This window comes from Tenebrio molitor, chromosome 1 (assembly GCF_963966145.1).
Source record: "Tenebrio molitor chromosome 1, icTenMoli1.1, whole genome shotgun sequence".
In the NCBI taxonomy this organism is placed as follows: domain Eukaryota; kingdom Metazoa; phylum Arthropoda; class Insecta; order Coleoptera; family Tenebrionidae; genus Tenebrio; species Tenebrio molitor.
The window spans coordinates 29557259-29582777 of record NC_091046.1 but is presented as its reverse complement, the minus strand read 5'-3'; the positions used below and the strand labels follow the sequence as shown (position 1 = coordinate 29582777).

Sequence of the window (25519 nt, the reverse complement as noted above, 5' to 3'; positions counted from 1 at the left end):
TATTTTATGACTCTATAAGATACGTTGCTATTGACGACGTGTCTTATAGAGAAAAGCGTATTTTATGGGAAACATAAGGTGTGAGCTCAAATGCACCATGGAAACAGTATAAGATATTAGTGTTAGAAAAAAAATTAAAGTGTCCATACGTTACTTTAATTTAGTGTAAAAAAACACATTTCCCTGTATAATTTTTCCGATAAATGTGTTTGTCTAATTTATATCGATCGAAAAAGAAAATAATCGTAACAGGGAAAATACAACCTATTGGGTTGGCAGCTGTATATGTCAAAAAGTTTGACAATTGTCAGGTATTTCAAAATACCTGCAAAATTGCACAATAAAACTAAACAGAAGTTGATATATGGTTTTGTGTACCTACTTTATCCAGTACTGGCTGTTAGTGCTAAAGTGCAACTGGAAAATAAAAATATACAAAACTTTCTAACCCCAAAATCTTGTATTCACCTGAAGAAAGATGATTCGTTTTCACCAGGAAGTAGTGGTTAAATAGGTACAAGACATTTTAATAATTTGCAACATTATTAACATAATTTATTTTGTAAAATTACAGTTGTAAACATTATTGTTACAATTCTCCACTTTAGAGAACAATGCAAAAACAATTTGGTAACTGTCAGCTTTATTACTTCTGGGTTGAATGTCAATATGTTGTACTGGTGCTTCTCTTACGGTACTGATGATGGAATTCTAAATGTTGGATGGTTACATTGGAAGCAACTGCTAAAAATTCAAGTAGATTAAAGCACTGTATCGAAGTTTGTGACACAACTCGCCATTGTTTGAGCTGTAGCTGCAACACAGTACATTTTGTTTTTGATGTTGAAGGAAGGCCATCAGTCATCACAAATCATTTTAGGAACTTCAATCTTGTGTCCATAGGGCAATCAAGGTTCAAATATTTGTCAATTTTAATTGTATTAATACCAATTTAACCTGACTTCCATATACTTCTTCACAGTTTCAACCCAGTTTGGATTGGTAATGGCAAACGATCTACAAATATTGGTTTTTGTGTCAGTTATCAATATAATATCTTCTCTTGACATTTTCCATTTTCACAGAATATAACTCCTTTCGGAGACAGGCACCACAAACACCTATTAATATTGTACTGCCTCTGGTGTCACATTTAACTCACTCTATTTTATATACTAGACATTTTTTTCACTCGATTAATACACCAAAATCAAATTTTGAAGCACGACCGTGAAAATTTAGCCGACAAATAATTTGTTAGGAAAAAAACAAATGAGCGGTCACGGTCGTCAAGGAATTGATTCCACAGCATTCGATTCTTTATTGACGATGTCAAATTCTACAATAAAATTAGTCTTGATTTTTAAAAGATTTAATATTTTGGTCAGCTGAAAAGTCTAATACAAATGTCGTACGGGACGTATTTTCCGGCCCTCCAACTAATCAGGCACTCGGCTGCGCCATCGTGCCCGAAACCAGTTGTCGTGCCGGAAAATTCACATCCCGTACTCTAATGTAAATAACTATTTGTAAATGTTAAATTTGACGTTTATTCCAAAAATTGATTTTTTTTTATTAATAATTCGCAGCCTTAGATAAAATGTTGTACCTAACACGTGGGCTAAACCATATTACAGGAAACTCGTGTGTTACAGATGAACTATTCTATTTACCATTTTCTCGAAAAATCTTTCTAAACCCACATAAAATTTTAATTAGTTTGATCGTAAATTCTAGTACCCGGCAATGTCTCCCCGCGTAACATGAAAAGCGAAAGAAGATAAAAACTTAGCTAGTCAAGTAAAAACCAATTCTTTATTCGTAGCAAGGCCATCTGAATCAAAAAACTACGCTTATAAGGCCGTTTCAATGTACATAATAATTGTTTCTGCAGAGTGGCCATAAAACAAAAGAAGACAGAACCTTATTGCGCGCCCTCGGTGGCCTATCAACGAATCAAAGCTACAATATTGGCGGCAATTTAAAATATTACCCTTCTATTTTACATGAAATGGTAAAAGCGTGTTTCATTTGTGGGGCAAAAGATGTTCGCTTATTTGAAATTCGCAGCAATATGAAACAAAGACAAAAATGGTTCGAAGCTTTTGAAACATTTTGCGGTAAACAAATTTATGGAGACAATGATAAGCACAACCTTTTAATTTGTATTTGTAATATAAAAGACTACAAAAATTACGGATTACTCAGAAATTTGTGAGCAGCATTTTCAACAAGTCTCTATAATTACATTACAACCCCTAAAAGACGACGCTTATGTAAAGATGCTGTTCCTTGTCCTTCTATTTTTGTAAGTATCTATAATTAAAAAAGACTTGTGGTGTTTATTGCTACATGAAATATACATAGAAGCGAAGTCAACCATGACATATGAGAAAACAAAATGAGCTTCCTCTTCTCATTTTTCGATTAATTACTTATTACTTTTCAAAGTCCTAATCAGGAACCTCCAGGTATTAATTACTATCATCTTATTAGTGTTTTTGTTTTTTAGGCTTTTCCCACTGAAACTCCGGTTGAAATTCCTGTACCCCAAAATCCTGTAGAGTCTTTCATCATTCCAACTGTTCCAATGACATCCAAATCAATTCAAGTAAATAGTATTTCTGCGCAGTATATTCCACCAAATGGTTGAGATACCTAATGGGCCCTCATTTGCTAGAAAATCCAATACTTTCATCTTGTCTGGTACATAAAAATCAGATCTGCGAGCTGATAATAACTGCAACGCTGAAACCAGTTTTAGATAATACATATTTGTCAAGAAAAAACAGATTTATTAAAGAAGAAATGTGCAATCCAGAACAAACTCCTTTGCAGAAAAATGTTAAAGTTATAAATTGTTCTAACCTACCTTGTGTTATGATTTCATGATTTTTTGCAATTCTAATTTATTAGTATTTTGCTAGCCCAGAATGTGTCCAAAAAAAGCTCGGATCTTAGATATTTTATTGCATTCATGTTTTAATTGACGTTTTAAGCACTTAACCTCAAAGAAAAAGTGGAAAAAGTCCACGGCCTCCTAGATTAATAAGAGACTCGTCTCTTATCCGGCCTGTCGCATTCGATAAATGTCTGTTTTTCAAAATTCCCCGTATAGTATGTCCATCTAGCGGCTTTAATGTGACCCATATATTAGTATATGCAACTAAAAATACGTATGAATAATGACATTTTATACACGGCCTCCTAGATTAATAAGAGACTTTTGTCTCTTAACGGCCGCGTGAGTTTTTAGTACGAGGCCTTATTTCTGTTTTTGTGAGGGCGACACAATACATTGCATATTTGGTTGCCTACTATTCAATTTAACAATAATCAATTATGTTACAGTCAGTTACAGTGCAATGTGAAACCAAATAAAAAACGCCGTTTTTGCATATTGAAACAATGTATTGTAAAAAAAAACCTAATTAATAGGATGATTATTTTAATTTTAATAATTTTCTTTTTTTAGTATTAATATTGATTTTCTTAATTTTTTGTGATTCTAAATTACAATAATTTTTTAATACTGCAGGCACTAATTTGGCTACTATAATGTTACATACCAACTTAAAATGACACTCGCATTGAAAAATTGGGTTATTACAAATACATTCTTTAAAATGAAGTCGACCTTGTTGGTTGGAAGATTAGGCAGAATTTTTACCATAATTTGAATGGCATATATTATTAAAGCTACAAATTTTTCATTGGGGTAATTTAGTCTTCCACGATCTTGATTGTAAATAAGTTCCAACAAGGCATTTGTTTTTTCAAGAGAGGAGCTTCGTAAGAGGGATAAACATAAATCACAATTCACAGATTCTTGAACTTTCATAATTAGATATCCACATAGAAATGCTGTAGCTGCTGATTCTATATCACGTGAACTGACATCACATCTAAATGTAGTTAAATTTTCTAAATCTTCTACTATTTCGTCATTTAGAATTATGGCAATTTCATGACTATCATTATAGTCAGAATTAACGTCAAGCTTTACATTGCTGGTGTATTCAACTCCATTCATTGCGTTACTATTATTTATAGTTTTTATCAGACCACTTCTTAAAATTTGTCTGAGAGCATATTCAGCTGTTCTGCAATCTGTTAAATCATTACAACCACCATGAAGTCTGACGTTTGCAAATAATGATTCCACCGGATCCGAACTAAAACTTCTTGTCAAAACGTAGAAAAAATCAAGATCGCCAATTAAATATTTAATACATAAACTTGTGCTTCTTGCAGTAAAAATTAATGCTTCAGCTGTTTCTTTGCTTAATCCTTTAATGCCGAGATTTTCTGAACTGGACTGTATATCATTAATATATTGGATAAATTCTCCATTTAACCATGATAGTCGAGCACCGTTAATGTTGTTATAGGGAGCAGTATTAGTATCTCTCTGATGGATATGTTGGGTTTTATTGCTAACGTCGTGCAGCTGGAAAAATTTATAGATAGTTTCCATATATTTCACAGTTGCAGTGCAATCCTTAAAATGAGCCAACTCTTCGCCACCATGGTCAGCAAGGTATACTAATGATGCAGTAACCCGTGGTGAAAATATTTGCACGGCTAAATATACTTTCATCTTTTCAAAATTGGATGGATAGAGATGTTTTTTGGTTAAATATCTGACAGGCTTTGTTATTAGACCTTCTTGAATATCTGAGAGTTCTCTTAAATAATTTGCCGAAATTTGTCCATCAGACGAAGCCATGTCATGATCTAAAAACAAATTCCGTGCGTTTTTGACTAGGTGGCAATAGTCAAAACTCAAAAAAAACTTAAGTCCGGGATTGTATGGATGCGGGACTACATTTTCCAGTGTGCCATTTCCAAAATGCTTAAACAGTGCAACGTGGGATTTGTGATTATCCCCTACAATTCTAATAACAAAAAACCCGCACTCACTAAGCATCTTCAACACTTCCAACGTTAGTTTATATAAATCCTTCCCAGTCAATTGCCTATGAAAAAAGTAGCTTGCGGGTATTATGTATTTTGTTGACAATCCATATATTACATAACAAAGAAGCTGATTAGCGATAACTGGCTTAGCTCCAATTTTATCCTGGGACTGATTTATTGTTTCTAAACCGAATATACGGTCCTCTGCTTTCGAATAAGATATGCTTTCTCTGACAGCCATATCGTCAACCACCAAAGAACAAACTTTTTCAGAAGCTCTCAAGGTTTTAATTTCACACATTAGTCTGTGTTTGATTAAGTTATCATTTCCTGTACCAAAGTATTTACTTAATGTTGATTTGCAGGGTAGTTTAAAAAGCAGATTTCTTGGAAACTCGTATCCTTTTGGGGAAGAATATCTCCACGCAATGCACTGGCGAATGGTTAATTCTGACCATCTTGGAACCTTCTTGCTATAATTCTTAATTTGGTCCAAAATAAATATGGCTCGGGGATTCATATTAGCGGCATCAGTTTTAATTGTTTGCATACATTTCCACTCTGAATTATTTTTGTCTTTTTCCACTCTTACTCTTACTCGTTCTTTGAGTCTGTTGTAGCGAATTTGCAACCGCTTCAATTTCTGTGCCAAACACAATTTTGTATAGAACAAGTCTTTTATAGTGTTAGACTTGATTGTCGTTTGAGTACCGATTTCACAAGAACATCCAAAGTTTTCCAAAATATTAGTTGCTATGTTCATATCATCATTTGAAGACTAAAATTGTATTAACATAAAATTTGGTTTTATTATGATGATAAATATACCTTAAATATAGAAGGTATCGCTCCTGTAACTAACATTCGCCGCTTTGTGGTCGAATGAAAATCATTAGGCTTAAAGTGCTCACTACATACGAGTGAATATTCCTTTAAATTGGGAATATCTAAACATATATCAGTGCAACAATGTTAATATCTATACTTGTATATGAGGATAATTACACCTTACCAGTATAATTAATCAATGTTTGTTTCCATTTTAAATTCAAACTCAAATTTGCGGGAAAGCCATGATACGAAATATTGTTCAAATTATGTGAATTGCAATTATTTACACAACATTTCCTTATTTCAGACATATTCTAGCAGTTTACGAGAAAAATATTTGTCAATGAAACACGCAGAATGAAACAGTGACAATTAAAGTGTTGGTGACAATATTTTGTCATTCGTGTCATCAATTCTTTTTAACACCCGACTCCTGTGATGTTTAAATTACTACCGCGAATTTGCAAAAATTTACAAAACGGATCAATAGAGGGAGTTAGTATAGAAAAAGCTAGAAAAAACAGACATTTCATGAACTCACGCAGCCGTATAAGAGACAAAAGTCTCTTTCTAATCTAGGAAGCCGTGATTTTATATAATAAATTGTCAATTTCAAAAACTAAGTGCAGTCGAAACTTTAAAAAATGCCACAAACAAAGAAAAAATGTTGTATTAGTTCATAACATAAAGTCAACATTTCTTATCATAATCTACCCAATGATATCACTTTAAATGCGGCATGGAAGATAGGACTGAGAGATCATACTGGTAATATCATGAGTGCCGCAGAATAAGCAAATAGTAAAATTTTACCAAGATTCCAAAATTTAAGGACCAATGTAAATGTTTCAGTCACCTTGCAAGATAGTTCTCTGGAAAAACTAGAAAAATTGTCTCCAATTACTTATTTGCCAAGTACATACCAATTTTCAAATTGAGACGGCGGCAACGGCTTTTTTATGTGGCTACTTAATTATGAAAATAACGGAGGCAATCCATGGATGTGATTATTGCTTGTCACATTTACGAGATCCAAATTCGAAAAAGAAAATCCCTTTATTGGAATTAATGTATTACTAAGATAGAGGAAGGCTAAGTTACCCCAATGATCAATTTGTGGGTCTAGTATAGTTTGGGAATGAGAAATTGGAATTTTAGGTTCTTCACTTGCAATGGGTTTTGGGTAGATTAAACATTTAGATAATAATGAAGATGTACGACTATGAGCAGTTCATTCCAGGGGGGACAAACAATCTGCATTTTACCGATATTCGGCATCCCTTTTTAGGAACTAGCAGGTGGATAAACTTACCACTATTGTAAATCTTCATTATTATAATCTTTACAATCTACCCTAAACCCATTGCAAGTGAAGAAGCTAAAATTCAAATTTCTCGTTCGCAAACTACAATTGACAATAATTTCAATAGTAGAAATTCTACCAAGCATTCCAAAGGAAAATATAAATTTTGTTTTGAAGAATATCTTAGCCTCATATTTTTCGGGAAATCCACTAATTCATGGTCCTGTTCATTGTAAAATGTGAGTGAGACACTTATTTAAAAATTAGAACTTCCTGTCATTGTAAATTTTTGTAACTTGCACTCACAGACAAATAAAAAAAATAATAAAAAAAGAAAATTGTTGAAATTAAATTTACCGTTCATAAAAAATCTTTTTGATTTGAGATTTTGAAAAAGTGTCAGATGGATGTGTGCATTAAAACTGATGAAAAATGTTGATAACACGTCTATAAAACAATAATTTCCTGCAAGGCAGGCAACCAGTACAGCACATAAGCCCCGTATTGTGGCGCACCCTATAAAACAAAAATAATGCTTAGAACTACGAATGCGGCAGGCCGGATAAGAGACGAGTCTCTTATGAATCTAGGAGGCCGTGAATGTGTCCAAAAAAAGCTCGGATCTTAGATATTTTATTGCATTCATGTTTTAATTGACGTTTTAAGCACTTAACCTCAAAGAAAAAGTGGAAAAAGTCTCAATCAATTGCGTTCGAAATCGGTAGATGGAGCGCAAAAAGGTTCTGCCGCTCGAAATGTCACAGAAACAAAGTTTATATGGAAAAATCGAAAATTGAAACGGCCTTATAAGCGTAGCTTTTTGATTCAGATGGCCTTGATTCGTAGTAAGTGAAGTTACGCACCAAACTTGATCAAGGGCACTAACCTTTAAATTAAATGTTCGAAATGACGCCCTCCGTAATCGGTGCACGCTCTTGTGTGCCCTTCGAGCCACAGACGCTTGAGTCCTCATCAGTCATCAACATGTCAGAATTTGATCGAATTGCCTCGGTGTCAACTGGAGTCTCATACACAATCTGTTTTAAATGGCCCCATAAAAAAAGTCACAAGGGTTTAAGTCCGGTGACCGATCTGGCGATAAAACTGGTCAATTACGACCTATTGAAGAAGCCATTGACAAAATGCAATTCGACGTGGTGGATGTTCTGATTTTAAGTGTTGGACGCGTTGAAGATGATAAAGATGTAATCCCTATTCGTGCAGCGTTCTTCAAATTGTAAAACTGGAAACGTCAATTCGTAATGCAAGTCGTCGGCAACTAACATTCGGGTCTTCGTCAACAGGACAGGACAGGACTAAAAGTCCTATAATCCCTTAAATGCTGGACAACATTCACAAAGGTACGTGGACAGAGAACTTGGCGACCGGGAAAACTCTTCATGTACCAACACCTGGTTGCATCAGCATTTGATAAAGCTTCCCCGTAGATGAGCACCATGTCTGTTAACTCCGGATTAGTGTACTGCACCATTTTTAACGATAATTACGGGAAATTCACTTTCTAATAAATTGTAAACACGGCCGCATGCAGGTGAAGGACGTTACTAAATTGTGTCAATAAGTTTTTGCAAGACCTATCCGCCTGGGTTTTTCCCGTATTTACTTTTTTACGTTAACGTTTTTCGTACAAAGCCGTTGTTCTTTCACCGTCCCATCCATAATCGACTCGATGACACGGAATACGGTGAAAATAAATTCGAACATAAATTTGAGTTTTCGAAAAAATGGTAAATAGAAAAGTAATTTGTTTTGATGAGTTCTATCACCGTTTAAATTTTCCTAACTCATTTCAATAACACACTGTATAAAAAGCTGTGAGCTGATTCATGGCCGTGGAGCCACTCACTCGACTCTAACAAAGTGGGTTTTTGTTTTGGTCCGTTCTTTCCAATGTTTCAAATAAAATTGAAGAATATTTTAACGTTTCATTAACTACGACAGAGTAGAATATAAACATATTAAAAAAAATTCGCAACACTCCGCAGACCGCTATTGGGTGTTATCAAGATGCAAGTGAACTCCAACAGTTTCTCAAAAACAAGGCATTTACGAAATGAGGACTATCACAATTGTTATCAGAGACTTCAAATTAGACAAATATGAAATTGTCATCAAATTGAATCTCTTGATTGAGATGCGTTCTTTCTTAATTGTTACAAAATTTTCTTTTCTACTTACTTCCTAACAAAATTAATTGAAGTTATGTTTTGATTTTAAACACGTTTAAAATGAAACTAACTACGAAATAGCATAAATTTCAAATTGTTTATATCTTTTTGTTATACGTAATAACTTGATGTTCATTTGTCTTTCTGTGGCCTTAATAATCCACCATTGTTCGTTTTCAAAATTTTTAAATTTTTTATTTTAATAAAATATTATTTTTGGTACACGCTCTCCAAAATTGCCATTTTACGGATTCATTTGAATCCGTAAAATGAGTCTTTTGCGGAATTCATTCCCGAAAAATTACCATGACAATAAAATAGTATGTATATAGGGGTATTCACGAGTGATAATGAGCTCCACAGAATAAAAAATGCAACCCACAATACATGTTCAAAAAAAGCCGGACATTTTAATTTCAGTAGCCAGCTTTTTTCGGAAATGTAGTGTGGGTTGGATTTTTTATTCTGTCGGGCCCATTATTACTCGTAAATAACCCTGTATTATTACATGAGCAAGTAAAGAAGGTTTTAGTCTCAAAGTATTTAAAAATTACTCACTTTTTCTTCGTTTACAAGCACTACCCCGTTATTGTCTTTCCAGCGGTTAAATGTATCATATTCTTTATAATATATGGAACGCGATTTTGCTGGAAGTAAACCCAGTTCAATGTCTTGCCTTTTTAGAAATATCTTCAGGATTTTGAAGCATTTTAAAACTTTTTTGGTATTTTTTAAATGACAGAATTAATAAATCAACAAAACAAACTTGTTGCTATGGCTATAAGTTTTTATTTACGGTTGCTCTTTTTTGAACAACTTTACCGTGATCGCAATAGAAATTTCGTAATGAAAAAGTCTTGTGAAAGGTTTGGAGAGCTATTACCAAAAAATTTTGTTTGTCACACGTACCTAAAACGTTTTTGCGGACTCATCTGCTATTCCAGACTCGGCTGTCGCCTCGTCCGGAAACAGCAACGATTCGTCCGCAAAAACAATGTTTTAGGTACTTGTAACAAAAATAACTATTTTTGCATATCGTAATGAAAGTAGCACTTTTTTAAACGAAAAATCGTAGTGAAAGTAGTCCTTTTTTGCATCATTTTATTCCATCTCCTTGGAGATGATTGTCAAAGCATACCTAAATAAATTTTATAAATCCTTTTAGGCCAAATTTCTCAATTTACAACGATGTGCAAAAAATAGCGTGTACAACACGTTATGAAAGTCTCTCTCGGGTTATACCCTCGTTAATCAAACTGCAGATTCATGAAAAAAAGTATGACTTTCATAACTATAGGCCGTGCCAAACCCAAATAACCACCACCTGTTGAATTCGGTTGGTGAAAACAAAATTACACTAAATGTATAATGGCAATTTCGATATTACTAGGATGCTAGACCAATCAAATCTAAGTACACAACGTTGCCGGTTAATTTTCTGGGTAGAACGCAGTGTTGGTAGTTATTTGGTTTTGGCAAAGACTATAGTGGGTGCCCCAAAATTCGCGGAACAACTCAATGAGGGAATGCCAATTCATGTTAGAAAATAACGAGAAAAATAATTAAAAAATTCTATACCTCTTAGATTTGAAGATATGGGGGCCCAAAAGGTGCAGCTTTGATCTCATTTATTTTAAATAATAAAAAAGATTTTGACTATTTATCTTTTACTAGCCAGTGGCCTAATAATTTTGAACGATTATTTCCAGCATTTCCAAGTAGTAATTTTATGTTCGTTTTACCTCAAATAGCGTACGGCAACACGGCTTTGATTTTTCCCTCTCATTTCCAAGGATACAACACAAATGAAATATTTGCAGACTATTGGGATGCATAGAATGTTTTTAAATGTTGCCACATTTAGTGTAACGAATAGGTCTACATCTTCTACAAAAAAGAAAATTGATTTTTTTAAACATTTTTACCTGATCTCTTAATGACTACTTAACAACGTACTACTACGTTGTTCCGCGAATTTTGGGGCACCCAGTATGTAGTTGTACAGTTCTAGACACGGAATTTCGGGCATCACTGTCAATATACTGTCAAAAAATGTAAAATACGGCTTACATTATTAACCTTAATGTTCACATGCGATCGACGTGAATAGAAAATAGATTTCGAAATTTGACTTTGGATGTCACGTTGACAATAAAGAGTGATTTACATCGCAATTTTTTGAAGTGACAGAAAAATGATGCCCGAAATTCCGTGTCCCTAACTGTACAAATAATTATAAATGTGCAATTTATTTGATATCGTATTTGAATAAATGGACAGTTTTAAAAATCATGGATACCAATCGAGTAATATGCAAATTAGTGGATTAACCAATCTAACTACATGTAGTCGTTAACAACTTCTTTACGCACCACTTAAAAATGAAAACATGAGTTCCACATTTGAATAAAAATTCTTCATGATATCGTTACTAGTTTCTGATCGATTTTGGAAATGTTTAGTCATTCAATGGCTATTAAACGTAAAATAGAGAGAGAAGCTTGATGATCTCAAATTTCGAAACAAGTTTCCTTATACACAAATGGGTCAAAAAATTTATAGACCATGTTCCAGAAAGCAAGCGATACAAGCCAATATTACCATCAAAATGTAGGAGTTAAAGTACAACTTTTTTAATATCCCAAAAAACATAAAGAATTATTAAGTCATGGAAGAAAGTTACTTTAGTTCTTCATCAAAATATCTCACAGAAAAACATTTCTTAAAGTTTTAATTTTGCATGATTCAATAACAGTACTTATTTATAGACAATAGAGCCAATCATCAATCATAATTTATTTAAGATTGTTTTCTTTAAATTTTACAACCAGAATTAACATAACAATAAGAATAACATAACATAATAATTAACATAACAATTTATAAGGGCGCTTCCGGATTTATCTTAATTTCTGTTACCTCTGGCATTTTAAGGTCTTCTTTATAATTCACATAAATATAATTTCTATCCTGGTTTGTGATTTTTATCGACTTTTGTGGTTCTGTTTTTTTTTTTATACAGATGTCCCTAAAAAAAAAAGACGAGTCCATAACTCCCTTATTTATCGGTGGATTTTAATTTATTATTTATACACCAAATTAAATGGTTGTGAATAGGCTATATAAGGACCTAATAAATTCACGTATAGCCCTAAAAGAAACGATTTTGCCCATGTTTTTCTTATGTATAGGGTGATTCAAAATGATTGTGGATAAGTATGGCAATTATGTACGAAAATTCATGTGGCAACTGTGTGGGTAGGATAGAGTTGACATTTCTTTGACAGTTCATAGTCGCGCAATTTTGAAAATTGCCAAATCAATGTGCAATGATATACAAAAAATCAAATGCACGCTTATGAAATGTCATACGAATGACAACTCTACCCCATCCACACAGTTGCCACATAAATTTTCGTACATAGTTGCCATACTTATCCACAATCATTTTGAATCACCCAATAGATGTTCATAATATTTTGGGACAGTCTGTAAAGTTGATTTTTACTACGATGTGATCGAAAAAAAAAATGGATTAAGCCATTACTATCATGGTTCAGTTGGTAGGTCAAGTTTAAATATGGCTGCATTTGATAACCATCAAGTTTCTCTATTAGGGAATAGAAGATTTAAATTTGTTTCCTTGACAATAGTAATATTTAAATTAAGGCTGCCAACTGAAACATAATTTACTAGATTTTTTTTTGGAATGCACGGTAATTTAATAATTGTTTATGCAAAATTCTGTAGAAATTAAAGAATAAGTCGGTATTTATTTAGTAGCTACTTAGTTCAAGATTTCAAGGTTCAAATTTTCATAAATTGACTAGTCGATAAGAGCTTAATTCATTATTTTTTCCCACGCAACGATGGACTTATGAACAGAGTCATTGTGTGTTTGGAAATTTTGACCACGACGTTTTTAAGAATTATTTCATGAAGGTTACTGTTAATTAATAATGACGAATAGTATACTTCTGCCACAATTTAACCTTGTTTTAGGTAATTAAATTTATTTTGCTTTTACCTCTAGAAACATACCTACTTCTGAAAAATAAATGTATTTGGACAGGGGAACCAAAATGTTTCCGTTGCTTTGTTGTTATTTTATATCACAAATGAAATAACCAAATAATGTAGACGGGGGTTTATAACCGTTGCCCTTGCAGCCTCTTTAGGAGTGGCACAAAAATTACACGGACGTTCACATTGTAAAATAACTTCACTTTTATTTGAGCTACTACACTCCCCGTAGATGGCAGAATAAATCTATTGTTAAGATGTTAAGTTAAATCCATTTATTACATTTAATAACAAATCCTAATTTTACCGACATAGGTGTATTGATAAACACAATAGTAATGATCAACTTTGTGAATATGATCCTGAAAGTTAAAAGCAACAGTTTTTAAGTCAGCGTTTAAAAATTGGAGATCCACCTAGCAGGTAATTTTTTTATACCCAAATCATTATGAACTGTGTCGAAGACATAAGTACTCGTATTTTCATGGAATGTTCAAAGTATTTGCTATAAATGTTTTAGCCCAGTTCGTCGATCGTCCAAAGTTACGACACGTACATGTATATATTTTTTGGAAAAAACACCGAAACATTTTTATCTCTGACCTTTCATTCTTCCACTTCTAAAATCCGCTACCCAATTTTTAGTGGCGTAAGACGGACATTAATCCTAAAACGTATTCATGATATCTGCATTAATTACTGCCAAATTTGGTGTATCTAATTATTTGTCAAACATCGTTATTTCCATTGTAACCGCATTTGGTTATTCTCATGAACGTTCTGAGTTAATTAAACAGCAACACGCCTTCTTAGTAAGGTTGAAAACTAAAAACTAGCTTTTCAAACTAATAAAAATTACAGCAGAACCTACTTTAAATATGATAATATTGATTCAATATATTATTACACATTTTAACACATACATACATATTATTTAACACATATTTAAGGTTTTTAAAACGAAAACAAAAATCTGTCTTTTTTGTTCATATACACATATGTGAATGTGAATGTCTGTCCCGTGGACTGGTGGGATTTACTCTTTAGTATATTCACTGTATTTATAATTTATGAGTTCTGTGACCTTTCAAGAGGGATTTCCAATACTGTTCGATGTTGATTTTGTCAATATCTTGACTAACTTAAGTTTTATGTGGCTTAAGAATGTTTCAATCATAGACTGATTTATGCAAATCAGAAAATATTGCAAAATAATTATAGAAACATACCCGTTTCCTGATGTGAATTCAGTTTTCTGCTTTTGGAGATGAAATGTACACAGAATTATCAGATGCAAAGGTGTAGATAACGTTTAACAACAGTGGGCAAAGATTAGGGGGCTTGGTGAATTGGAATCTCTACTTCACCGGAACCCACAAATAGATGCGAGTAGGGGCCACATCTACTTATGTTACGACCTAAAAACAAACATGCCATGAAAATATTTTATATTTGATATATCTCGAGTAAGCACGGAATTCTTTTTATATCGTTCGGCAGTTTTTTACTGTATAGGTATATTTTACAAATACAGTAGTTTTGTTGACACCTGTTCGGTTATTGTATGGATGTACATACAATGTACAGGGTGAAATTGAAATGCATCATGTAAGACTTGGTTTTTGCCCAAGGGCGTTATCCCTCAATATTTGATAATTAATCGATCAGACTCATCGATACACATTAAATTAGACAATCTCAGCTACAGTCGTACGATAATCTACAGTCGGACTCACCTCCACCTCATTCAGTCATTCAAACGGTAAAGCACGGGTCCGGACTCGGGTTTGCTCTGTCGCGAATCAAGGTCATACAGTGACTCACCCGGGGGATTCTTCCCCCTAGCTTCTGTCATGATGAGGGGCTCGAACCACGGGCGTCGTCTTCAGAGCGCTACCTACGTTCCTGGTTTGCGTTGGATGGTCTGGTAGTACCTGTAACAGCCCCGTGTGCAGTTTGGGGTGCACAGCCCGCCCGCAGCCTCCACAGAAGAAGGCCGCCAATGCCAGCGTGAGAGCGCGATAGCTCCCTTCCATACTTTACACTGTCCCCTCAGTACCTGGGGACCGGGCTGACCTCATAACCTTACAATCCGCAACGTATGATCTGTTACATTTGGTTGTCACCACCGGCCGTCTCTACGGACGCGCCCAGTCAACGGCCGTGCCGTCTCATGAGCCAAAGATGCCTCACCCGGACATCCGGTGCTCAGGAATTATACCATGGTATCTGCTCGAGGTTTTACGCATTGAGGTACTGATCTATAGCCCAGGTTGCCCAACCTGCTATCACCAAGTTACCGACACACCTGGTAACTGTATCTCTATTACCGGCTATCGCTAGCCTAATTCACTACACCACTTCCGGGCCACAATTATTCACCTGCCGTCACTCTCGTACTCGTACCTTGGACAGCCCGTCGGTTTCAGCTGCCAAGCCCACACTGTCCCTGTCCCTGTCTCGCCTGTCGAACTCTTAAAAATCACCCCCGAGTCAAGGACCTTTCAGAACATAATTTATGAGCCACATGTTTGGGGTGGAAGAGGTATAGTCTTTCTGTTGCGTTTTTAAAATTCTCTTACAATCACAATATGTAAACCATAGTATCTTCAATAAATGAATAAACCAAAAATGTGGTTAAACATGTTAAAATTTTGAAATTCATAAAGTCCAATTTAACTTAATTCCATCTCGAACGAAACGCTTCTGAAAGCTCTAATAAATCGAAACATGAATAGCCGCAAAAACGCTTTAAAAAAAGAGAGTGACAAAACCTTACTATGAATGAAATAGCCGAAAAAGACTTAAATACACAGAGCCACAAAGATGTGTAAGAATACTATGAGTGAAAACCAAGTAAAAAGAAAAATCAAAGGAAAAACCATAACTAAACAGTAACGTACTTAAAATTAGAAAAATTATTGAAAATGTCTGTATCTGGGGAGAGAGAGCACGAAAGAAAGGAAAATGATGGCGAGATTTAGATGTGGGAACGAAGAGAGAGAAAATAAGTACTGGATGGAGGAGGAGGAAAGAATGTGCAGGATGTGCCGTGAGGAGAGAGAGACGATCGAGCACATGTGGAGAGGATGCGGTGAAATGAGAGAAAGGGAGGAAAAGGAACGGGGAGAAATACTGAACGAAGACGGAAGAGAGATAGGATGGATGAAAGAGGTATGGAAGAGGAGGGAAAGGATAGAGAAGGAGAGGGGTGGGGAATAAAAGAAAATGTAGGTTAATTTAAAAAAGAAAAAAGAATGATTTTGGAATTGTAAGTTTATTTAGAACTGTAAAGTATAGGAATCCTTTAAAGCCCGTAGGGTAAAATAAAGTAAAGTAGTAGTATTGAAAATGTCGGCCGTGATTTCTAATACACGCTTGTGCCCTTCGATGTAGATTGTCCCAAACCCTTGCAAAACTTTTGTATCGTCCTGGATTTATGCTGCTGAATATGGGTGTTAGCTATTAAAAAGCCCGTTACGTGTAAATCTCGCTTCATCGGTAAACAAGAATATGTGCAAAAAATCAGGTTGGTCGACGTACTTTTGAATCGCCCACTCACAAAACTCTTGCCGGCGAATGTAATCATTTGGTTGCAATGCTTGCACCAGCTGAACAATATAGGGGTGTACCTAATTTTTGCTGTTTAAGAGTGCGGCATACCACAAACTGTGAAACTTGAAATTCACGAGCTACGAGTGCTGGGTACAGGTACGGGTTTTCTTCCACAGTTTCTAGAATTGGGGGTTCGAGGTCTAACACCTATGGCGTACGCTCTTGGCTCTTTCCTGTCCACACTTCTCGGTCGACAAATACCATTTTCCCGTAGACGCTGTACAACAGCCAGAAATGTTTGCGAATGCGAAACACGACGCGCGATACAAAGCTTGTGCCCTTAAGGCAACACCATCTGCACTTCCCTAATGAAGGGTGCTTCGAGCCCATATGGCAATATCGGTCATTTTTCACTATTGTTATAATTTTCCAAGAAAATGACACACTGAGACGCAAAATTACAAGCAAATACCTAATAGCCGAAGGTAGCACTAAAAGTAACTAATCTGCACGCGGTACTAGCACCCGCCGCCATAACAAAAAATTTTGCAATTTTTTTACGTTGCATTCGATAATCTTATTATTCTTCCTAACGTGATATCAGTGGCATACTCAACTTGTAATTGAACTGTACATGGCATTTCTGCCCTCATGCAGAAGTACCTATATGCTAAAACTGAATGCACGTGATTTTCACAATTGGTTTAAAGATCCTAGGGTTTTAATATTGTGATGTATTTCGATTTCAGATTGTATAAACGTTTTATCTTATGTTGACTGGGATTTGGGATTTATCAAATTATTATACCCACTCTCTGATTCAGATAGAATACAGACTGGCTACGAAAATTGGATTCACTTTTCCACATTTGTCCAAAAGATGGAACTACAAGAAAAAATTAACATGGCCTACTGAATCTGAACTGCGCTGCGCTTATTACGGCCGTAACAAAGCTCGGATTTTCAATGGAGCAATTGATTCCGCTAACCTCAAAAAATTCACCCTTAACCAACTCCATCTGTTAGCGAAATAGAAAAGAAAAATGTAATTTGAATTGAAATTATCCAATCACAATCACGTAACGTGTTTATTTTGTTAGGTTAACAGTTTCTATTTTGTCATTTTGACGCGAAATAAATTTTCACGAATACGTTTCATGAACGTAAGAATACCTAATAATTACAATAATCAAATTATGAAACAAAATATTTATATATAAAATGGAATTGCAAAATCTGAAAATGGATAGAGCACAGTAGAAAAATTAAAAGTAAAACTATCTATCTGCAGGAAGACAATACCTTTCTCGTAAGTTTATAATTTTAGAACCTTCCTACTTGTGAGTTTATTCTGAATGGATTTCGTTTTTATGTAATCTGTTTTTTTTTATAAACAAATGTTTAAAATTGGTTTCATTACTAATTGGATAATAACTTTACAAATTTTATCTTTGTGTTTATCACAGGTAAATATGGAATTCTGTATTAAATGTGGATGCAAAGTAGTAACCAGTGGTTGACAAGGATTTTTTGGAATTAAATATAATAAAACTTGTGTGGCAATATTAGCCAAGTCTTTTAAAAGCCCCACAAATTTACAGACCCCACGGTCTTGAAGCCAAACTAATCGTAACAAGGGTCCTGGAGTTGCTGTAGATAATAAAGAAGAAACATGTATTACAGTGAAATGTATCATTTAGTTTTTTTTTTATAATTTTATCAATTTTGGATTTGGTTTGGAGGTTGCTGGGAATTTGAAAATAACTGTTGTTATTTTCTCCACATGCAACGCACTATTTTTCCATGTTAGTACTTCAACCTTGATGAAATTCAAGGAAATTTAAATTATTGTGGCAATTTAGTTGATTTGTAGTTTAATATCTTTAAAGAGATGGCGCTAGTTAAGGGTAGATTTTTTGAGGTTAGCCGAATCAATCATTCAGCTAGTTTGTTACGGCCGTAATAGCGCAGCGCAGTTCAGATTTAGTAGGCCATGAAATTAAATGGAATTGCGGGCAACATTGTTTTTTTTACGTAAATATCCTTTCAAAAAATGTTGGTTGTAGCCGATTAGGATATATTGGAAGCTAATGATTCTCGCACTCTTAAGGCGGCCTTACACCAAGGCAACAATTGGCAACATGTTGCCTGCAACATTTTTTAGTAATGACCGGCAACATTAATAAAAAATGTTGCAGGCAACATGTTGCCAATTGTTGCCTTGGTGTAAGGCAGCCTTTACAGCTGCTGTTCTAGCAGAGCGACCTTCTTTAGCAGGATAATACCATTTTATGATTCTTATTCGCTGCCACAATATGGAAATTAGATTGGCAGTAACACTGACAATTGTAAAAATAGTGACAATTGCACGAAATTACGCATTCGATGTTGCCATTTAATGAAATATATTTTTTTGAACCTCAAATTTTTTGTAAAAACAGCGACATCTCTTGGCAATATGAAGAAAAGTGACTTCAATTTTCGTAGTCATCCTGTACATTTCGACACTATTGCACCTATGTATTCATGTACACACGCGGCCACCCAAAAGTGCACGATTTTTTTTCACATTAAATATGTTACATAGGTATTATATTTCTTCAAGACTAATTTTAGAATCTTGATTATTTTAAACAAAGCATACATTTGTCATAAAAAATGCATTCATCACAAACGCCACTGGACAGGTCCCGTTTTAATCTAGGTAAAAATTGAGACTGCGCCAGCTATCGTGCACATTTGGGTGGCCGCGTGTGTACGTACACACGTCCCCACAATTATTTATTAAGCGGACACAATTTAGTACTTACTCTAAATTTCCCTTGAATTATGCAAATCTAGGAAAGATCCGTAATTTCACATTGCAAACCTTGCATCACTTTACGTAGTCTTTCAATGACTCCAATGTCATGACTGACAAATTACAACCAGAAAAAAGATGAAGAAAATCAGTCTCCGGATGATGAATCGATAAATTCCAGTTAAAATAATCAAGTGAGTCTAAACAAAACAACATACTCGCAGGCAGTTAAAAAACCAACAAAAGAAATCTAAGAGAGAGATAGCGGTGATTCGGGACAAAAGAACAAAAAGAAACTAGTCAATAACACCCAAAAAAACTTGATGACAACGAACGAAAAAAATACGTTCAACAGTAACAAGGAGCCGCAAATTACCGGTGAAACAGACCACTTGCACAACAAGAAAAACCATCACCGAAAACAAACCGTGATAGGTCAGAAATCCATCGAAAACAACGATTTTAAGGGAGCAGATAAAATAGTATGGCTTTTTATTTCCAAAACATCGCCAAATACCACCGAAGAAATTGTCCTCCAATATTTGCAAAAGGAGATGCCAAACACCAAGTTCAGCTGCGAAAAAATACCTACAACAAATAGCACTTTTCGGTGTTTTAAAGTCAGAGCTCCGTTCAAATTCAAAGAAGAGCTGAATGATCCATCTTTCTGGCCTACAGAGGTTGCAGTAGATACATATTCAAGAAACAAAAATTTTTTTTAGAGAAGCCTCCACAAAACATCCAAGTTCAAGGTTAATGCACATAAATATTCAATGCTTGAAAAACAAATGTAACGAATTAATTTTATTTCTTAGAGATAACAATAATATTGATATTATTACGGTAAATGAACATTGGCTTAAACCCGATGAACTCGTGTATACAAATATAGACAATTTTTTTTTTGCGCGATTGTACTCTATTTGGTTGTTTACCACGTCTGTTTCCAAGATGGTAAGCTCTGTTTACTCGTTGCTAACGATAAACTCGATGGTAAGTAATTTTTGGTGTTCTAGAACGGTAAGTAAAGTTTATTCAAAATTAATCGATTATTATAATAATTTTTATGTAGACAGAAGTTGAAGCCAAGATGTGGGGGCACTTTCTGGAAACTCATAAAGCTCTTGTAGTCGGCTTTCCTTGGCGCTGCAATGAAAAAGCATTAGCAAACTTGCCGCGACATTGGCATTGTCAAAATTTTCATACCCCGCATTTTCCTTGTCTTCTTGATTAGATACACATTGAGGTTGTTGGTTTCGAAAATAATTCTTCATTTATGTAGACAGAAGTTGAAGACAAGATGTTAGCACTTTCTGGAAACTCACACGGCTCTTGTAGTCAGCTTTCCTTGCTGCTGCAACGAAATAGCATTAGCAAACTTGCCGCGACATTGGCATTGTCAAAATTTTCATACCCCGCATTTTCCTTGTCTTCTTGATTAGATACACATTGAGGTTGTTGGTTTCGAAAATAATTCTTCATTTATGTAGACAGAAGTTGAAGACAAGATGTTAGCACTTTCTGGAAACTCACACGGCTCTTGTAGTCAGCTTTCCTTGCTGCTGCAACGAAATAGCATTAGCAAACTTGCCGCGACATTGGCATTGTCAAAATTTTCATACCCCGCATTTTCCTTGTCTTCTTGATTATACATTGAGATCGTTGGTTTCGAAAATTCTTCATTTATGTAGACGGAAGTTGAAGACAAGATGTTAGCACTATCTGGAAACTCACACGGCTCTTGTAGTCGGCCTACCTTGCCGCTGGCGCTGCAATGAAATAATTTTAGTAACAGACTTGCCGTGACATTAGAATTGTCAAAATGTTCATACCCCGGATTTTTCTTGTCTTCTTGAATACATATTGAGTTCGCTGGTTTCGAAAATTCTTGATTTATGTAGACAGAAGTTGAAGACAAGATGTTAGCACTTTCGGGAAACTCACACGGCTCTTGTGGTCGGCATTCCTTGCCACTATAATGAAATAATATTAGCGAACTTGCCGCGACATTAGTAGTATTATCAAAATTTTCATACCCCAAATTTTCCTTGTCTTCATAATTACACGTTGAGGTCGTTAGTTTCAAAAATTCTTTATTTGTGACGCACCCCACATTCAAAGTTTCTTCTACAATATCCACTTCGTTTTCGGAATCACTAATATCACTCATTTTACTGCTTGTTTTTCAACACAACTGGCGATATTTGCGCACAAAAACTGCAATGGCGGTAGTTGTTTGCAGATTGCCTTAGAAACGCGATACAAAAATCGACATTGTGGCAACACGATGTGAAGGGCGTCGTATCGCATTGCATTCTAGTTAGGAATGTTTTGTAATAAATATTCAATCGCGCAAAAAATCTCATAAGCATGACGAACGTTAATGACAATGTACGGATCTCAGACAATATTGGAGTCGTCGCAAGCTCCTCCTCCAAACAATTGTCTTCGATCCGTACATTGTCATTACCGTTCTTTATACTTAATATACTATATTGCCTCTAGTTACTGTAGACCTCATACAAAACATGGTGGTGTATTAATCCTTTTAAAAAAAGGAATTAAATCTGTACCAAGACAAGACATTAACAAATTATCAAAAGAAGTAGATTGTTACCGTATATAGATCCCCTCTTGGAAATTTCGAGGACTTCATAACAATTTTCACCGCGGTGTGCGAACTATTGGCTAAAAATAAAAATAAAAATGTTATCATTACGGGCGATTTCAATATTGACACCAACAAAGACAACGCAAAGAAGAATTCCTTCATAGACTTACTTAATAGTTATGCTTTACATCTCAATGTCAAGGACAATACGCGAGTATGTTCGACATCTTCATCATGCATAGACAACATAATCACCAGCATTTACAACAAAGTGGACGTAGATGTCTTAGATCCTCATCTTTCCGATTACTATGCGATTTTTCTCGACATGCAATACATTGAAAAAATCAAAGTGGATAGTGTAACTTGGACAAGACAAATGACAAACAATAACATTAAAAATTTCTGCGAAAACCTCGATAGGGTGGACTGGGAGTTTGTGAATAGTCTGCATACAGCGAAAGAAAAATTTGAGTGGTTTTTCGAAAATTTTCTAAAAATTTTTTACCAATGTTGCCCTAAAAAGTGGCAAAAAATTAATAATAATACTGAAAATCAGTTGTGGTTTGGTAAAGAACTTGAAAGAAAACGAAACGTACTTGAAGCGTTAGATGCCGTTAGAAAATGTACAGGTTCGCCACAAACTAAAAATCTGTATAACAAACTCAGGATTGCATATAAAGCAAGCATCAACCAGGCAAAGAAAAACTACTACAGCAATTTAATAGAAAATTCCAACAACAAATCTTCACGATATGGAAAATAGTTAAAAGCTTAAATGCAGTAAACTACCCTGAAACTGTGCCGTATCTGACAGCAGATAGTTTTCAACAATTTTTTGGCGAGTCAGTTAAGCACATAGCTGAAAGATTCTCGGATGAAAATGACATATCTAAAGAAATTTATCACATCAAATAAAAATTCTTTTTTCCTAAGACCAACCACTCCACAAGAAGTGCATAGTTTAATACTACAACTGACAAACTCTAACACCAAAGACATCTATGATATATCTAGTAAGGTTCTGAAGATAAGTATCGATTTCATCTCTTATCCATTACACATTATAATCAATTTGTGTTTTGAGGAAGGGCATTTTCCCGAGCAACTGAAGAAAAGTAAAATCGTGCCACTTTTCAAAAAAGGAAATAAGGAAGAAGTGCAGAACTATAGGCCAATAGCAATTGTACCTGCATTGTCAAAAATCTTCGAATTAGCAATTAAAATTAGATTAACAGATTATTTCGATAAACAGGGTTTCTTCTCTGACAGACAATATGGATACAGAAAAAGTAGATCCACCATAACAGCTCTACTGGAAATAGTCAACAGGATAATACAAACATATGAAGATGGAAGCATTTTATCGGCTACATTTCTAGATTTGTCCAAAGAATTCGTTTGCACAAATCATGAAATACTTTTAGAGAAACTTCAACATTATGGTGTAAGAAGTCGAGCTTTACAGCTCATCAGTAATTACCTACATGACCGCTCACAAGAAGTATTCTACAACTCCCAGACCTCTGGCAGTGTTATGCTTAATATCGGAGTTCCACAGGGGTCAATACTGGGCCCTCTACTATTCATCATTTATGCAAACGACTTTGAATCAAACATAACAACAGCAACTCCATATCTTTATGCAGATGATACCACCTTGGTATCTGTAAATTCCAATCCTGCCGCTGTAGAGACTCAATCTCAGCAAAGTTACAGTGAAGCAAAACAGTGGTTCTTAATGAATAAAATGACATTAAATGAAGAAAAAACTGCACAACTACATTTCACGTTGAAATCCTTCACATGCAACGATGCGACTAATCATGAAAAGTTTCTGGGCGTCGATTCAAAATTAACATGGAATGAACACATAAGTGAAGTTGCAAATAAACTCTCCAGACAAATATATTTATCGTGTCAAATGAAACTTTAAAGTGTGTGTATTACGCTCACTTTCAGTCAATCATGAACTACGGTATCATTCTGTGGGGACATAGTAGTGGGTGTCAACGACTTTTTCGACTCCAAAAGAAAGTGATCCGGTTACTAGCCAGGGCAAAGAAAAGGGATTCCTGCAAACCGCTGTTCATACAACTGAAGATACTCTCTCTGTCTTCATTGTACGTGTATAGGTGTCTAGAATATGTAGTGCAAAAGAGGTCGTCTGTTGATAGGGCACAGGATGTTTATCAGCATGATACCCGTCACAAAACAAACTTATACTTACCATGTCACAGACTTACAAAATCCATAAAGCACTTTGAGTATCTATCACCTAAATTTTATAACGCCATCGAGAGAACAGTAAGATAGCAGCCAACCAAAGTATTTTTAGCGATTGTTAAAATTTTTCTAATAAACAACTCATTATATGATTACAATGAATTTTTTAGCATTAGTAAACATTTAACTTTATAAGTAGTTAACAAAAATTAGTATTTTTATGGACGAAGTTAAACACCTGTGTATTTTCTGAATAAAATTATTATTATTATTATTATTCTTTGTCTGTATACTGGATGCCCCAAAATTCTATTGTCTATTTGTTACACTAAATGCGGCAACATTTAAAAACATTCTACCGTAAGAGCAAAAAAAATACCATCAAGGATAGCTATGAAAAAGAAAGTGCCGTGTCTTTCATTAAGGAATTCGTCATCCATTTGTGGAATCCTGAAATGGGTTATTTAAATAAACAGTTATAGGTATTGCACTTTTTCCCTGCAACTTACAGTGCACAAGCGCTTTATGGACTGTGTCATAGCTATCTTGGATGGCATATTTTTTGCTCGTACGGTATGTATCCCAATAGTCATATATTATACAACTAGAGGATTGAAAATTCTCGATTATACGAGACGTGTTACCCGGAAACACCACGAGATCGTAGATCGAGTGGTGTTTCCGGCAACACGTCGAGTAATCGAGAATTTTCCATCCTCGAGTTGTATACGGGTAGACTATATCATGAATAAAATAAATAAATAAATAAATAAATAAACAGATTCCCAAAACCGACTGGGCGCATTCAGTAGCAGAGCAATTTAATGTGACGTTAATGTGACGGCTAGTGCAAAAAATTTTGTAAGTTAAGGCGGCGAGCGAAAATACAAAGGTTGGTATATTCGAATATACAAAGGTTCGTATATTCGAAATCGCCCTGGTTACTGCAATAACCGCTGTAATACATGGTAACTAAAGAAAATCAAAGATTCTTATTGGTTTATAATGTAATGAATGATATAGTCTGCAAATATTTCATTTTTGTTGTATCCATGGAAATA

At 34.8% G+C, this 25519-nt stretch overlaps 3 long non-coding RNA genes across 10 annotated transcripts in view; 1 reads left to right on the top strand and 2 right to left on the bottom strand.

The window, feature by feature from the left end:
* Nucleotides 1-25519, top strand: part of LOC138122666 (uncharacterized) — a 326257-nt gene that overhangs the window by 61864 nt on the left and 238874 nt on the right. The gene's annotated exons all lie outside the window — the stretch shown is intronic.
* On the bottom strand, nt 543-24679 carry LOC138122613 (uncharacterized). Of its 8 annotated transcripts, none has more exons than XR_011156564.1 (5): nt 21454-24679; nt 21036-21390; nt 19632-20975; nt 14496-14684; nt 11224-12271 (listed from the first exon to the last, which is right to left on the bottom strand). It is a non-coding gene; the product is annotated as an uncharacterized lncRNA (long non-coding RNA). The 8 variants fall into 8 exon arrangements; XR_011156559.1 differs by having other exon boundaries at nt 19632-20972; XR_011156557.1 differs by having other exon boundaries at nt 19632-21183; nt 21244-21390; nt 21454-24678.
* LOC138122652 (uncharacterized) lies at nt 2145-3193 on the bottom strand. The gene is made up of 2 exons (XR_011156575.1): nt 2873-3193; nt 2145-2748 (listed from the first exon to the last, which is right to left on the bottom strand). It is a non-coding gene; the product is annotated as an uncharacterized lncRNA (long non-coding RNA).